Source organism: Rhipicephalus microplus, chromosome 9 (assembly GCF_043290135.1).
Source record: "Rhipicephalus microplus isolate Deutch F79 chromosome 9, USDA_Rmic, whole genome shotgun sequence".
In the NCBI taxonomy this organism is placed as follows: domain Eukaryota; kingdom Metazoa; phylum Arthropoda; class Arachnida; order Ixodida; family Ixodidae; genus Rhipicephalus; species Rhipicephalus microplus.
In genome coordinates, this window is record NC_134708.1 from 134,068,597 (window position 1) to 134,084,022 (window position 15,426).

Genomic DNA, 15,426 nt, shown 5'->3' on the forward strand with positions numbered 1-15,426 from the left:
CTAGGGGGTGGAAATCTGCGCCTCGACTTTTGGTAGAATTGGATAATGTCGCAGAACCTAAACATTCTGTCCCTCTCCCACCACTGATCTCCTCTCAGTACCTCATGTGAAGCTCCATTGCAAGTGCGGTAAGTGAGACCTCGCGCTACGCGGTGAGCCTCCTCGTTGAGGTTGGGAATGAGGGACGCACACGGGGTGTGGGCTGGGAACCATATAATATACCTTTCTTCGAATTCCTCTGATTATATCAGATTTGCCTTGCGGAGGAGTATGTTGGCTGCCTCGGGAGATATTCTTCCTCGTGCATAGTTACGGATTGCCGACTGCGAGTCGCTGATGACATACCTACACTTTGGGGAAATTATGGCCTGCGCAATAGCCACATCTTCCGCGATTTCTGAATTATGCGAGCGTATGGAGGACGCGTTTACGCATTTTCGGTCGGTGTTTATTACTGCCGCAACGTAGGATTTGTGACTAGGGTACTCCGCTGCGTCTACGAACAACGCCTCCTTGTCTCTGCCGTAGGCCTTGAGTAGAGTTCTAGCGCGACTTTCTCTTCTGCCCTGATTAAATTCGGGGTGCATGTTTTTGGGCAGATTGGGGACCTGGATCTTTTCCCTGATCACCTTTAGAACCGACACTTTACTTCCTTGTTGCCTATGGTAATTTATCCCCAACTTGTCAAGGATACACCGTCCTGTGCGCGTGCTGGCTAGTCTCTCCAACTGGGCAATCTGTTGCGCTTCTATCAGTTCCTCTAAAGTGTTATGTAAGCCCAGTTGAAACAGTTTTTCGTTGCTCGTGCTATCTGGAAGGCCCAAAGCTTGTTTGTACGCCTCTATAGTATGAGTGCGTAGATTTTGAGTTTTTCGGCTGTATACCAGTTTAGATATGCCACTACATATATAATGTGACTTATGGCGAATTAATAAATAAGCCTGATGACGTTAGCCTCTTTCATGCCTTGGTGTTTGTTGGTGACTCTCTTGATTAGCCGTATTGCGTTGGTGACTTTGGTTACTAACCTCTTGACGGTTTCACCGTTTGTACCCTTAGACTCGATGATGAGTCCAAGGACTCTGATTTATTGCACTATAAGAATAGTCCTGCCGTTTTTGGTGTGAATTTGGATCTCTTCGTAAGCACGGTCCCAGTTGTATCCCTTGGGTGGCCTGCCTTTAAGCGTGGGGTGATAGAGGAGGTGTTCGGATTTATCTGGCGAGCACTCGAGGCCAGTACCTTCAAGATACTCCTCAATAGTGGTGACGGCTTCCTGTAGTCTCTGCTCTATCTCTCCGTCACTACCTTCACACGCCCAGATGGTGATATCATCTGCATATATAGAATGATGTATTCCGTATATTGAGTTCAGCCACGCCGGGAGTACTATCATTATGAGATTAAACAGCATTGGCGATATGACCAAACCCTGTGGAGTACCAGCACTGCCCATAAGCCTTTCCTCAGATCTCAGTTCTCCCATTACGATGGATGCCATTCTGTCTGTTAGGAAGTCCTTGACATAGTTATACGCTCTCGATCCTAAGCTTAATTGGCAGATCTGATGTAAGATAGCCGTATGCGATGCTTTGTCGAAGGCTTTTTTAAGGTCTAATCCTAAGATCGCCCGGGTAGCTCTTGTTCTGTTGTCTAGAATCTGCTGCTTAATTTGCAGCATGGCGTCTTGCGTGGAGAGCCGTGTGCGGAACCCCAACATGGAATCTGGGTAGATTTCGTTCTCCTCAAGATAAGTGTTGATTCTGTCTAGAAAAGCGTGTTTCGTCAGCTTCCCAGCACCATATGTTAGTGATATGGGGCGTAAATTCGATAGATCGGGGGGTTTCCCGGGCTTGGGGATGAGGATTACTTTAGCTTTTTTCCACTGTTTTTGGTATAGTGCCCTCGGTCCAGCACTCGTTAATATATTGCGTGATGTTCTCTATGGCTTGGTCGTCAAGGTTCCGTAGTGTTCCGTTAGTGATCCCGTCTGGTCCCGGTGCAGATTTGGTGTTTAGCTTCTGTAGCGCAGCCCTGATTTCAGCCACAGTAAACTCCTCATCTAAGAGCTCGTTCGGGCCTCCGGAATATGGTCCGTGCTCTATGACAGGCATGGCGGGAATGTATGTGTTGCTAGCCTCAGCGATAAAGTCCTCCTCACTGCCGTTATACCGGTGCATCAGTTTACGCAAGGTTTGCTTGTGTGCTGATTTGGTGTTATCTGGGTCTAGCAGGTGTTTGAGCATGCGCCATGTCTGACTAGCATTCATTTGGCCATCGAGACTATTACAAACTTGGTCCCATTGCTGTTTGCTTAGCTGCTTACAATGTTCTTCGATCTGTTTGTTCAGCTTGGCTATGCGCTTGCGCAAGGGCCTGTTGTGCCTCTGTCCCCGCCATCTATTTTGCAGTGATTGCTTGGCCTCCCACATGTGTGCGAGACGGCTATCAATCTGCTCTAGGGGTGGACTTGAAGTGAAACTTCGCGTTGCCTTGCTGACGTCGTTATTGACATCTTTGATCCAGTCTTCTATATTGCGGATAGGGTCTTGTTTTTTCGCGTTTCTGACTTTCCGAAACTTATCCCAGTCAGTCCATCTAATCTGTCTCTGAATTTTTGCGGCAGCTATGGTTTCTATCCTGATTTCTAATATTCGATGATCACTCCCCAGATCATCGAATGTGTTTTTCCATTTAGCGGTCCCCGCGTTACGAACTAACGTTAAGTCTGGAGTGGTGTCTCTTGCAAGCCCAGTTCCCATACACGTAGGGGAGTCGGGGTCAGTGATGAGAGTTAAGCCTGTTTCTTGAATATCCTGCCATAGCGTTTTTCCTTTGGCTCTTGTGTATCCGTGTCCCCAAGCACTCTGAGGAGCGTTAAAGTCTCCACCTATGACGAGTGGATTGGGTCCCGCTATATATACGGCCTTCTTAAAGAGAAGAAGGAAGCGTTGTCGTATGTGTGTGGGATTGCTGTACAAATTCAGAATAAATATGCTCGGAGATTTTTTTCTTGTAGGGGCAAGTTGTACGAGAATATGCTCAATTTCTGTGATGCGGGTGTCGTGGCAGATTGCTACGAGTCCCTTCCTTACTAGAGTGGTTAGTGTTCTAATATCTCCTGTTGAGGGGCCGATCGCCTGATATCCCGGTAGCTTAGCTAAACCATGGGTTTCCTGCAAAATTAGAACATCCGGTTTGGTCCTGTCTCTAAGGTGTTGTTGCAGGACTGCTCTTTTCCCCTCATAGCTCATGCAATTCCACTGCCAAATAATTAAGTCCCTTTTTCTGGGCTTACCTATTTTGAGTTGGCTATAGAAGAGGGAGGAGGGTGAAAGGAGACAGGCCTCATGAAATTAGTTGATATAGCCACTGATGTGGTGCCTTGAGATAAGTGTGAATTGCCTTCAGTGCTCATCGGAAGGTTGGAAGCTGGAAGTACCGGAGGTGTCCTAGGGTTGAGATTAACTACGTTAGCTTCGAGTTTATCTAGTCTATTCATGATCATGGATATTGCAAGCGAGAGGTTGTTGGTTGCCTCTGCCTGTTCCTTAACTGCTTTCTGTATTTCGGACAGTGTTTGATTAATGTTCGAGGTTTGCGCCGTAGTTTTGTCATTCGACACCTGAGCTTTTCTTTATAGAGGTGGCGGGGTACTGTCCTCGTCCATTCGGTTATCTGGCATTTCTTCGAGGTGCTCTTGGGCCGCGGAACGCACTTGACTAGAAGTTCTATTTGTGCAGTTTTTAAGACTTTGAATTTCCCGAGTAAGTTGTGATATCAATTCTCTAAGCTCAGCGTTTTCTTTTTTCAGCTCCGCTATATCACTGACATTATGCGCAGTCTCCCCCGAAGGCTCAGGGCGCGTCCCTTTAGCCACGTCTGACCAGCTCACCGTGAATGCCGGGTTCCCTTGATGGCCATTGCCACCCTTTGGCTTAGACCGGGATCTGGAACGGGATGTAGTGCGCCTTCTCGGTCCCGGAGACTGGGTGGTGTGGCCGCGGGGCGTTGCGCAGGACCAGGACATTGATCTGGACCCAGGCGTTGCCCTCGTCCGGAATTTGGACCTCCCGCGTTCGGTTGGCTTGGTGGTAGGGGGGTAGTTCTCCTCGAGCGTCTCTTGAAGTTGTCGGAACCACTGGCGTTGTTTAACGATGTAGGTTGTCTTGAACTTGGCCTTGCAGAGTTTTTCAGCCGTGGGATGATCCTTGCCGCACAGCTGACATCGTGGCTGACAGTGGTGGTCCTCGCTCGGATCAGGTGTTCCACAACCCGCACATAGCTTGTCGTTTAGCCTCCAACACACGTCACTCCTGTGGCCAAGTCTGTTGCATTGTTTGCAAAAGTCAACTTGTTTCCTGTATAGTGCACATCGTGTGAGCACTCCTCTGTACATAACGTGCGTCGGGACTCTGCTGCCGTCAAAAAGGACTATCACTGTCGTGGTGTTGCCAAGACGTTTGGCTGCGATCGCCGTAGGATTTCGGGTTGTAATAATAGCTGCGGTGACGTCCCGTGGGGTTTCGTTCAAAGGAACTCCTTTGATTACACCTTTGGCAGTGAGTTCCGGGGCCGTCTCGTATGCTCCCACCTCATACAACTTGTCGTTGGCTTTGATGTGCTTGATGTCTTGGTACTTGTCTGCATGGTCTTGGTTTGGGGTGCTAACGACCAAGATGTTTTGAAAATTATTCGACAAATCGTGTCCGTCTCTCTTTCTTCATAAGGGATCTCGGCCGCTTCATACACAGCTTTGTCTAGCTCCGTTAAGCTGAGCTTGGATAGCTGTAGTCCTCCTCTTGGACTTATAACTATCTTGAAGTCGCCTGTCGGCAGTCTTGGCATTTTGCTGGCTCTGATTATCCGGGATATCAGATTTGCACCGCGCGTTCTAGGCGTTCGGGTAGGGCTAGGGCTACCACGGCGTTCCTGGCTGCCTTTCTTCGCACGTTTTCTGTTTTGAACTTCTGTCCACCCGTTGCCTGTGTCATCTTCCTGTTGGGTGACGCCTTCGTCTTCCCGTTGGGTGGCGTCTTCATTCTGCTGCGATAGCTCCATCATTGATGATTACGGCCTGTATGGCGCGAACGCCGAGGCCTGGCTATCGTGAGGCCGCCCCAGTCGACGCGGAGCGCCGGTCGTAGGAATAAGAGACGCTGCTTGGTGGGGGCTGGTTTTCGGTCGCAAAATCTCGAAAAATGATCACCCACCTTAGAATATGGTCTCTTCGGATTCTCGGTGACGAGAAGAATCAGATGGTATATAAATCCGAGCGGTGCCTGGCTGTATTCGCTGCAAAATCATTCTATGAGGACGGAGCCGACGTGAAGAGCGTCCATTCGCCTCGGTGACCGCAGCGCCTCCTCCCGTGATCAAAGTGCGTATAAAAGTTCTCTAGCGTGGTGGCTGACTCGCGCGCGCGCTTGTCTAGGGATTCGGGCGCTTTGTACTTCTTGTGCTACCACCGCAAGTTCGTTTTGAAGTTACAGTAGTTCAAGAGAGTACGGACGTCACTTCGGTCGCTGCCACAGCCACGTTCATAAAATTAGCGCGCTACTCACACACGAAGAAGTAAAAAGTGTGCCGTAGTTCACGTTCATCCTGTGTATGTATACCTAAGCGTTTATTTTGTGCATATTTCTGTTTGAGAAGCGTGATTTAGGTGGCCAGATCTGACAATTGTTTTTCCCCGCTCGTCCTGTGTAGGCTCATTTCGTGGGTGCTTTCTACTTGAGGTGTGTGCTTAAAGTTTCGTGCCCGGTTCTTGGCGTGACATTGCAATTTGTTACTGCACCATACGTTTCTTCGCACTTGTAGCAAAACAGTGCTCAATAAATGCTGAATACCTGAGCGAGGACGTGTACGGTACACTTTCGTGTTATAACGATTCATAAAAAGAACGTTCAGCCACGTGTTTTTTAGTTTTACATACACGTATGCACACGGGCTGGCACTCTTGGTTTTCTGGGCACTTGGGCAAGGAAGGCCACTTGGAACAACCCTACCACCAAGCGCAAGAACTCCTCCGCCGCGACGATCAATCAGCCACTGATGAGCTGGGCCCAGACATGCAGCTATAAGCCTCATTACTCACTGTCACGAAATCACTACAGGGTAAAGACAGGCGATAGTACCCCTTACCCCACACAAAGCTCGAACTCTCTCAATAGATAGGCTTCGAATGCTATAAGCGAGATCGTACCCACCACGAGGTCGACTCACTCATTAAAACTCGGACTTGACTCCACAATGCCCAGATTGCGCTGAACTTTAGCGCCCTCTCCCACGTGCTGTGGCAATGCCCCAACTGTATACCTCAGGGACCTCTCACCTGTGAGCTCGACAGGAAAGACGCACTCAGGAGCTCCGAGATCCACCACCAACTAATGGCAGTCCCATGGGCCCAAGTACTGGCGGAACGCTCCGACCCCTACTCAGGTGTCCTATACAATAGATGCTCTTAGGGTGTCCCTTGTGGACCCCCTGGTAGCTCAAACTCCTTAGAACCTCTCAATAAAGCTTTTAACTGGCGGCCTGCCTCTTTATTGCATTGAAAATGGTTAATTTCTGCAATATTTTTAGAGAAAAAAATGGCAGCATATCCACGGAGGGAATGATAGGGAGTGGGGTGTAGCATTCGCCCGTCCATTCGTTCTTGCTTCCGTCCGTTCCTGCGTACGTCTGTGTAACCATCCATGCGTCCATCCACCCATCCGTGCGTGCGTCTGTTCGTGCGTCCGTTCCTGCGTTTGTCCATGCATCCGCGCCTGCGTCCGTTCATGCGTCCATCCATGCATCTGTCTAAGTGTCCGTTCGTCCATCTATTCAGCACTCCAAGTACCACCATCTCGCATCTTTTCATGATATATTCTCCATAGAGAAGCACCGCCATCCAGCGGACATTTCAAGGACTAAACGGGAGGTGGCACATGCACACTTTCTTACGGCTTGCGCTTCGGGTTTACTTCCCACCTTTAACCACCTCGAGTTCATGGTATATACTAGTTCACTGTATTCATGGCTATGCGGCCCAGCGCTCGCTAAACCTTTCTAAAACCAAGAAGGTTACACCCAGCGAGTATAACGTAGCAACCCTTTCTTGTCAGATCATGCTCAATGTACATGCCAATAGCTGCTAATGGGGATCGCAGCATGCGCGTTACCTAAAGGCCGAATGCTCCTGTCTCTCATTCCCCCTTAGCAGCCATTAACATGAGCATTGAGCACTATCTTTTATTGTTCAACAACGCACAGAAGAAATCTCTCACCGGAACCACCTTGGAGGTCAAAATCGTAAGGACCGCTATTTCGGGTATGTGCCACTGGTGGTTACGTACTACGAGGGACGCACAAGCCACACCAAAAGGAGCTTCGCCCCTAAAATTTTGGTCTCGGGAAAGCTTTACTATTTCCCGGAATCTCGTCGGGGCGTAGTCGGTAGAAAAATTTATTCTAAGAGTCCTTCTCGCAGCAACACGAAATTTGGTTTGCATATTATGCAAAACCGTTCGGGTAAGCAATTTAAAACCCAATAACGTTAAACTTTTTGATGTAATATACACTTCCAGAAATATCGCCGAAATGATTATAGTAACTACGTAAACACGGAGGAAAAATATGTATGTATTAAGATACCAAAGAAGAAATGCCAAAGAGGTATAGTAAGACCCGTTTCACAAGCTGACATTATTTTATCCACCATCCAAATATCCTGTATACAGAGATGGCTTTGAGAATGAGTGAAGCTAAGAAAATTCGCAGGAAATATTTTATCGAGAATTTAAAGTCGGTTTTTGGATGGCACCCCTGCGGACTCCGACAGTCGTCAGGCTGCCGCTCCAATTCTGGCGAGTTTACGCACTATTATGGTTGGTTGACGTCAGATAACATTCGTTAAGTCCGCTTGTGCGTCCGCAATGGAGCCAGGGCGCGGAAAGGCAGCGGAAACGACATGATTCTCGCGTAGACGCGACGAGGAGCTTGTGCAATGCCGTGGTCTTAGGATGCAGCAGGAACAGAAATTGGCTTTGAAAAACACGTTGAATTTCTCAAAGTCACAATCGTTAATTCTCAAAGTCACATTCGCGCTTACGAGTATGTTTAGTACGCTTTTTACAGCTGGTTTTTATTATAAAGCAGAAAAAAATTGCATATTATCCACGGAGTGAATGATGATGATTGGGGCGAAGTTTCGGAATGTTTTATCGGAAAACCGCGAATTCGTCTGTCTGTCTGTCTGTCTGTCTGTCTGTCTGTCTGTCTGTCTGTCTGTCTGTCTGCCTGCCTGCCTGCCTGCCTGTCTGTCTGTCTGTCTGTCTGTCTGTCTGTCTGTCTGTCTGTCTGTCTGTCTGTCTGTCTGTCTGTCTGTCTGTCCCGCCGCGGTGGTCTAGTGGCTAAGGTACTCGGCTGCTGACCCGCAGGTTGCAGGTTCGATTCCTGGCAGCGGCGGCTGCATTTCCGATGGAGGCGGAAATGTTGTAGGCCCGTGTGCTGAGATTTGGGTGCATGGTAAAGAACCCCAGGTTGTAGAAATTTATGGAGCCCTCCACTACGGCGTCTCTCATAATCATACGGTGGTTTTGGGACGTTAAACCCAACAAATCAATCAAATCAATGTCTGTCTGTCTGTCTGTTACTCACACTAGCACCACCTGCAGAGACATCCATAAACTAGGCGGTCACGAAGCGGTCACAGTTAATCCACGGCTTTAGGAGCTTCCCCCTAAAAATAAAAGTTTCCATGTCAGTACTCCTATGCTTAGAAGAAACGAGCATGCATTCACCACAGTCAGATACATGGATCATTTGCGATTTCTCAAAACATGCAGACTCTGCATTTAGTATTTTCGAAACGGCAAACTGGCCTCGTCTTGTAGAAGAACTTTCAAGAGGTTCCGTCATTTGAAGTTTGTGGTGGCTGGTTCGCCACGCCAGCTGCACATTTCAGCCTGCAACTGTGGTTCATTTCCGGTGCCAGGGGGCGATTAAGCTTCCGATAAGCGATATCAGAACGGAAGAATCTGGGCACGCCTAAGAGTCGTTCCTTAGCTACACAACCGTTGAGGGGGCGATAACCACAACGCCTATTGCTTGTCGTTCCGAAACTCGTTTCCCGATCGTTTTTCTGACGTTAGGACGACGTCCGGGTATACGACTACGAGTGTCGCGCTGCTGGGACTCTTTGCGCAACGAGTGACCTCGGTTTCAACAAAGCAAGGACATCGAATGAAGGGGAACGCGTTCCGCTGTATACACGTAAAGGGGAACCGGTGCTGTGTGCGGTGGGAGTTGTGATGGGCGAGAATTATTTGGCCGGTGTGCGCTTTCAGCTTCAGCGCAAGCGTGTAATGCATGTAATTGATGGTGTGCACAGTAAGCGTCAGTGTGTTTGAAGTGTATGCACTGGATAGGGTCCAACCCACATCCCACCGAAAACGCTGTTCACGTCTTCTGTTTTTCTCTCAACTGGCTTCGAGTAGAGGGAGCAGTTTTTTAGCGGCGAAACTTCTTAATCCATGGGTCGTGCGTCCTTGATGTATGTATATTCGTAGGTAGCCACTTGTAGCCACATGTACGTTAGATGGTGGCACTCCTATATGATGATTGTATGAAGAAAAAAATGCGAAATGGTGGTACTTGGAGTGTTCACTAGATGGACGGACGGACGGATGTCTACATACATACATACATACATACATACATACATACATACATACATACATACATACATACATACATACATACATACATACATACATACATACATACAGATTGACAACCACACAGATGGATGGACAGACGAACGGATGAAGAGATGGACGGACACACGTACAGATATACAGACAGACTGGTGCTCGCACAGACGAATGGACAAACAAACAGACAGACGTGGACGAACGGACGGAAAGATGGACTATTTCCTGTTTACCAATAAAACCTTCAGAAGCTTCGCCCCACTCATCATCATTCGCTCCAAGAATATGCTTCTGTGATTTCTTTTATATGCGCAGCATTTCCCTGCGTATTGCTGACAATTTAGCATCTATCTATCTATCTATCTATCTATCTATCTATCTATCTATCTATCTATCTATCTATCTATCTATCTATCTATCTATCTATCTATCTATCTATCTATCTATCTATCCGCCTACGTCTGGGTGCTCTCGTGTAACCCCTTTAACTTGGGGTAAACCAATATTAGTGTGAAAGGCTGGTCGGAGGGCCAGGTGATCTGACGAGTTCGACTCGCTGGTTATGACACAAATAAAGTCCGCATCCCTACGCGTGCGTCGTCAAACCATTCGCGGCAGACTTGTGGCACATACCCACGGGTGACTGTGCCACAGGTGCCTGTGCCAGAGGTGTCACCTGTGCCACAGGAATGTGCCACAGGTGACTGACAGTTTCTATCTGCCCATGAACGGCGAGAACAGAAATTGGGCATTGTATATTGATGAATGTAGTGGGTCATGCATAGCTCGGTTAACACATCGTCAGTGCTAAGCACGAGACGCTCGCGCCGGACGTTATCGCTGCTTTCACTGGCTAGGCCTTCGCTCCTACCTAGTTTCAAATAACAGTTCTGACTGTCACAGTTCTTTATTATATTTGTAACACATGAGCGTTAAGAAAAAGGTGACAGCGGCAGCGGGGACCCCACAAATGTAAATAATAAGGGTCACGGTCCCAGCAGGTATTGAACCTAAGCCTTCTGCGCGGCAGTCAAGCATTCTACCACAGAGCCATGCAAGGTCTCGGAGCTACCTTACCTATAGACCATAACATTCGGGAATTCTAAATTACGGCTGCAGTGCTCGCTGTCCAATTTTATCAACATTACATATGCACTCCTGCGATCAACATTAGATATGCACTCCTGCGATACAGCCGTCACGTCGGGTGAATGTCAGTTGTAGTTATGCGCCATCCACTGAAGGTGTTTTATGCAGCAGTGTCCAGGACTACCATCCTCGATAACACCAGCGCTTCATATCAGCTTACCGTTTTTGGTGTGTTGCTAATATCCTTGTTGCTCTTGCAATCATTCCGCAACTCAAAACAAGTGGCTATATAAAACATATGCGACTGTTCAACATATGTCTGTTCGTACATTCATATGTAACAGCGCATAAAACTAGAGAAGACGGCAACGCCTTTAATAGTTTTATGCGCTGTTACATACGTTAGAATGAACCATCCAGTCCAGCAAGCCACCATTTGTACACATATATAACGACATTTCATGACATTACGTTCAATACAAAAATACAACACAGAGGTCTTTTCTTCACATGCTTCGCGTAACATTGATTCGCCAGATACGTTATATCTGCCGAATTTCGCTCTACTTCGTTTGCAGCCGAAAAACGAAATGGGGATACCTTAAATGTTTATGAAGAAGGGGGAGGGGCAAGAGGATTGAGGCGCATTTACTTATATTTAGGTGCACGTTAAGGACCCCATCCCTCCAGGTGGTTGGAATTTTCGGTGCCCTCACCCCTCTACGGAGTCTCTGATAATCATAATTTGGTTGTAGAAAGCTAAAATTATTACGTAAAGCCAAGTGTTTCTGATGGCGCCAGTCAGCTGCACCGTCAGGTCATCGTCTTTCGTCGCCACGATCGACTTTCTTCTCGTGCCCCAGCAGGGTTGCAGCTAGTGAAAGAAACTAAAGGAAAAGTCTAATACTAACATCACATGATATCAGGGGCGAATCTCTCTCGTGAGAGAAAGTCACCTAGTGCCTTTTACAGTTTCTGCCGCCAGAGTCCAACCACCGCAGACAGCTGTGCAACAACCACCACCAACGCAGCATGTTCCCGCTCACACGGCTCTCAGACACCTCAGCCTGCTGACCTCGTAGAATCAGCAACCTGCCGCGGGAAGTCGACGCAACGGTTTCCTGTTGCCAGGGGCAGCAGTGTGACGCAAACACGTTACGGCTGACGTGTTGTTCCACTGCGCCGTCTGAACTTGTGAAACTCTTTGTTTCAGGCCCTCACAACAGACATTCAATGCTTCAATTCAATGGGGGAGATGTAGAGGTCACCACATTTCAGTGCTTTCATTAGGCTGCAACCGGAGCATGGCGCCCCCTGTGTCTTCTGTGTATGTCTGTATATGTCGGTCCCAATAGAGGCTGGGAACCTAGCTTTGTCCGGGGAGCCAGCTTGTTTGCGTCGGTTCTTGCGTGCCCGTGCCCCATCGCGGCATTAACCACGCGACAGCAGGATCAAACCCCGGCTGTGGCGGCTGCATTTTCTATGGAGACGAAAATGTTGTAGACCCGTGTGCTCAGATTTACGTGCACGTTACAGAACCCCAGGTGGTCGAAATCTTCCGAGCACTCCACTTCAGCGTCTCTCATATTCATATGGTGGTTTTGGAACGTTAAACCCCACATATCAACGAAGCGCTCGCTATAACGGAGGCCATTTTATCGTTTTCTGAAATTACCGCCAGCTTGAGCTCACGCCTCACGCAGCGCCTATAGACTCCATTTACCGTTTAAGTTTTCAAAAAAGATCGAGTAAATGTTTTGTTCTGTTCTCTGTCTTCCGATGGAAGACTGTCGTCTTTCGACGGCATTTGCAGTCGAACATGCAGATATGGCGCCAATGTTTCTCAAGATTCTGTTTTATTCATTCAGAAAATGCTACATTGCCACATAATATACCAAAGGAGGTCCCAAAGCTATTGGCTGCACGGGGAACCTGCCGAAATAATTATTTTTTTAAACATACTGCCAATCCCTCACGGGATTCTCGCAGGAAGGGCATAGACACAGTATATGACAGATATTTCCAAGAAATGTGGGGTTACACAGTCGGTGGAGTAGTGCACATTATACATTCTTCATTGAATAAGTATGAACAAGGAACGCATACAATTTACAAAAGTACCATACCGTACAGGTTTTGATATTAACGGTTACAAAAAAACCTCTAATTGCAAATCTTTTCAAAAATGATTGATTTAGAGATAAGATGAAACACAAATGAGTTGATACACACGTTCACTCGGTGATAACAAGTTATAGTCACATCGTGTCAATTTTCTTTTCTACCAGCCTTAAGAACTTTGTTAAACTCGTGGTATCAGTTATTGAGTTGCCTAGAGAATTCCAATCCCTTATTGCTAATGGAAAGAAAGCGTACTTGAAACAGTCTACGTTGAACAAGTGTTCTGTTAGCCTTTGGGGATGTTTTAGTCTGGTTAGCCTTGTTCGATCAACGGATATATAGTCTGAAACCCCTAATTTTAGGTGACCATGAGTTAGTTCATACAGAAATTTTATTCTGGCTATCTTGATTCTATTATCGAGGGTGAACAGGCCAGCTTGCTGTAGTAGCTCTGTCGGAGAGTCGCTCATTCTATATATGTTACAGATAAACCTTACCGCTTTTCTTTGGACACCTTCCACTTTATTATTAATTCTTTAGTAAAAGGGGCCCAGGCTATATTGGCGTATTCAAGTACGGACCGGACATACATCGTGTAGCTTTACCCGAGCTTTACGTGAGGTGGGGCCTGTCGCAGTCGTCGTCGGAGCATAAAAAGGCGTTTCAATGCTTAAGAAGTGATGTTAATATGCGATTCCCATCTGTAATCGGTGGTTATTGTATCTCTTAGGTATTTATGCTCCATTACCCGCGCAAGGGGGTTATTGTCGATATTATAAAGAATGTCGGAAATGTTTCTTTTTCTGCTTACAGTCAGGAGCGAACACTTTTTGGAGTTCAACAGCATTTGATTCTTCTTGCACCTTCGACAGGGCATTTTGTAGAGCTACGCTATCTTGAATTGTGCTAATTTCGCTGTAAATCACACAGTCATCTGCGAATAGTTTTATGTTAACTGGTACACGTGATGGTAAATCATTAATAAAAATAAGAAAGAGAATAGGAGCCAAAACAGATCCCTGAGGAACTCCTGATAGTACCGGTGTGATTGCGGACGTCTTATTGTTGAATTCTACGTACTGCATGGGATTAGTTAGGTAATCTTTAACCCAAGTAACAATGACTGTGTCGCCAAGCACATTTTCCAGCTTTCGGAGTAGTTTTGCATGAGATACTGTATCGAAGGCCTTCGAAAACTCTAGGAAGATCAGGTCAATTTGTTTCTGATTGTTATGACAGTTTGATATATCGTGCGTTAGTTCTACTAGCTGCGTTACAGTAGCTAAACCTCGCCTAAAGCCGTGCTGGTACCGCGATAAAATGTTTTCGCTCTCAAAAAATGACGTAATGTGTTTGAGAATGACGTCTTCTAGTATTTTGCATACAGTGCATGTTAAAGATATGGAACGAAAGTTGGCGAAATGATCTGCATTTCCCGATTTATGCACTGGTATAACCTTGGCGATTTTCCAGTTTTGTGGAAGACCACCAATCGATAGTGACTTATTAAAAAGGATGCATAAATATTTAGCTAATAGTTCCACATATCTTACAAGAAAAATGTTAGGAATATCATCAGGGCCCGTGGCTTTCTTGGCGTCTAAATTAAGCAGCAGATGAAATATCCCGTTCTCGTTACAGTAAGTTGGTCAATCTGCTTGTGGAAAATAAGTTCCATTTCAGGTAGGTTACCGTTATTTACAGTGAATACGGATTTAAGGTATTCATTTAGTGAGTCTGAGTTTTCATGGCTTTCGTTTTCAGGGATGGACGTTTTGCTGGAGGTTTTAGGCTTAAGGTTATTCCAGAACTTTTGGGGAGATTTTTTTCAGCAAATTTGGTAGCGTTGTGTCAAAGTAGGTAGCGTTTTCTTTTTTAATTTTCACTTTCATGTCGTCAATCGCGTTTCTAAGATTTGTTCTTGCCGCCCCGCCGCGGTGGTCCAGTGGCAAAGGTACTCGGCTGCTGACCCGCAGGTCGCGGCTTCGAATCCTGGCTGTGGCGGCTGCGCTTCCGATGGAGGCGGAAGTGTTGTAGGCCTGTGTGCTCAGGTTTGGGTGCACGTTAAAGAACCCCAGGTGGTCAAAATTTCCGGAGCCCTCCTCTACGGCGTCTCTCATAATCATATGGTGGTTTTGGGACGTTAAAACCCACATATCAATCATCAAGATTCGTTCTTGCCACGTGTCCAGTGTTTAATCTCAACCGCTTCCTCAATCGCTTTACTTTACGTTTGGCGTGGATTATGTCCCGCGTGATCCATGGGTTATGGTGTTTAGTTTTTTTGGCCTTAGTAGGAACATAGCTTTTTACGCACAGAGAAACTATATTTTTGAACTTTCGCCAAAGCGCGTCAATATCAGAAGCTGTGGTCTCTGAGAGATCTCTGAAATCATCCCGTTTAATAATTAGGTGATTTAATATACTGCTATCATGTGCAGAACTGAACTCTGGGTATGTAATTTGGGACTTTCTAAAAATTTGTACGTCTTTGAGAGGGACGCTGCAGAAGATAAGC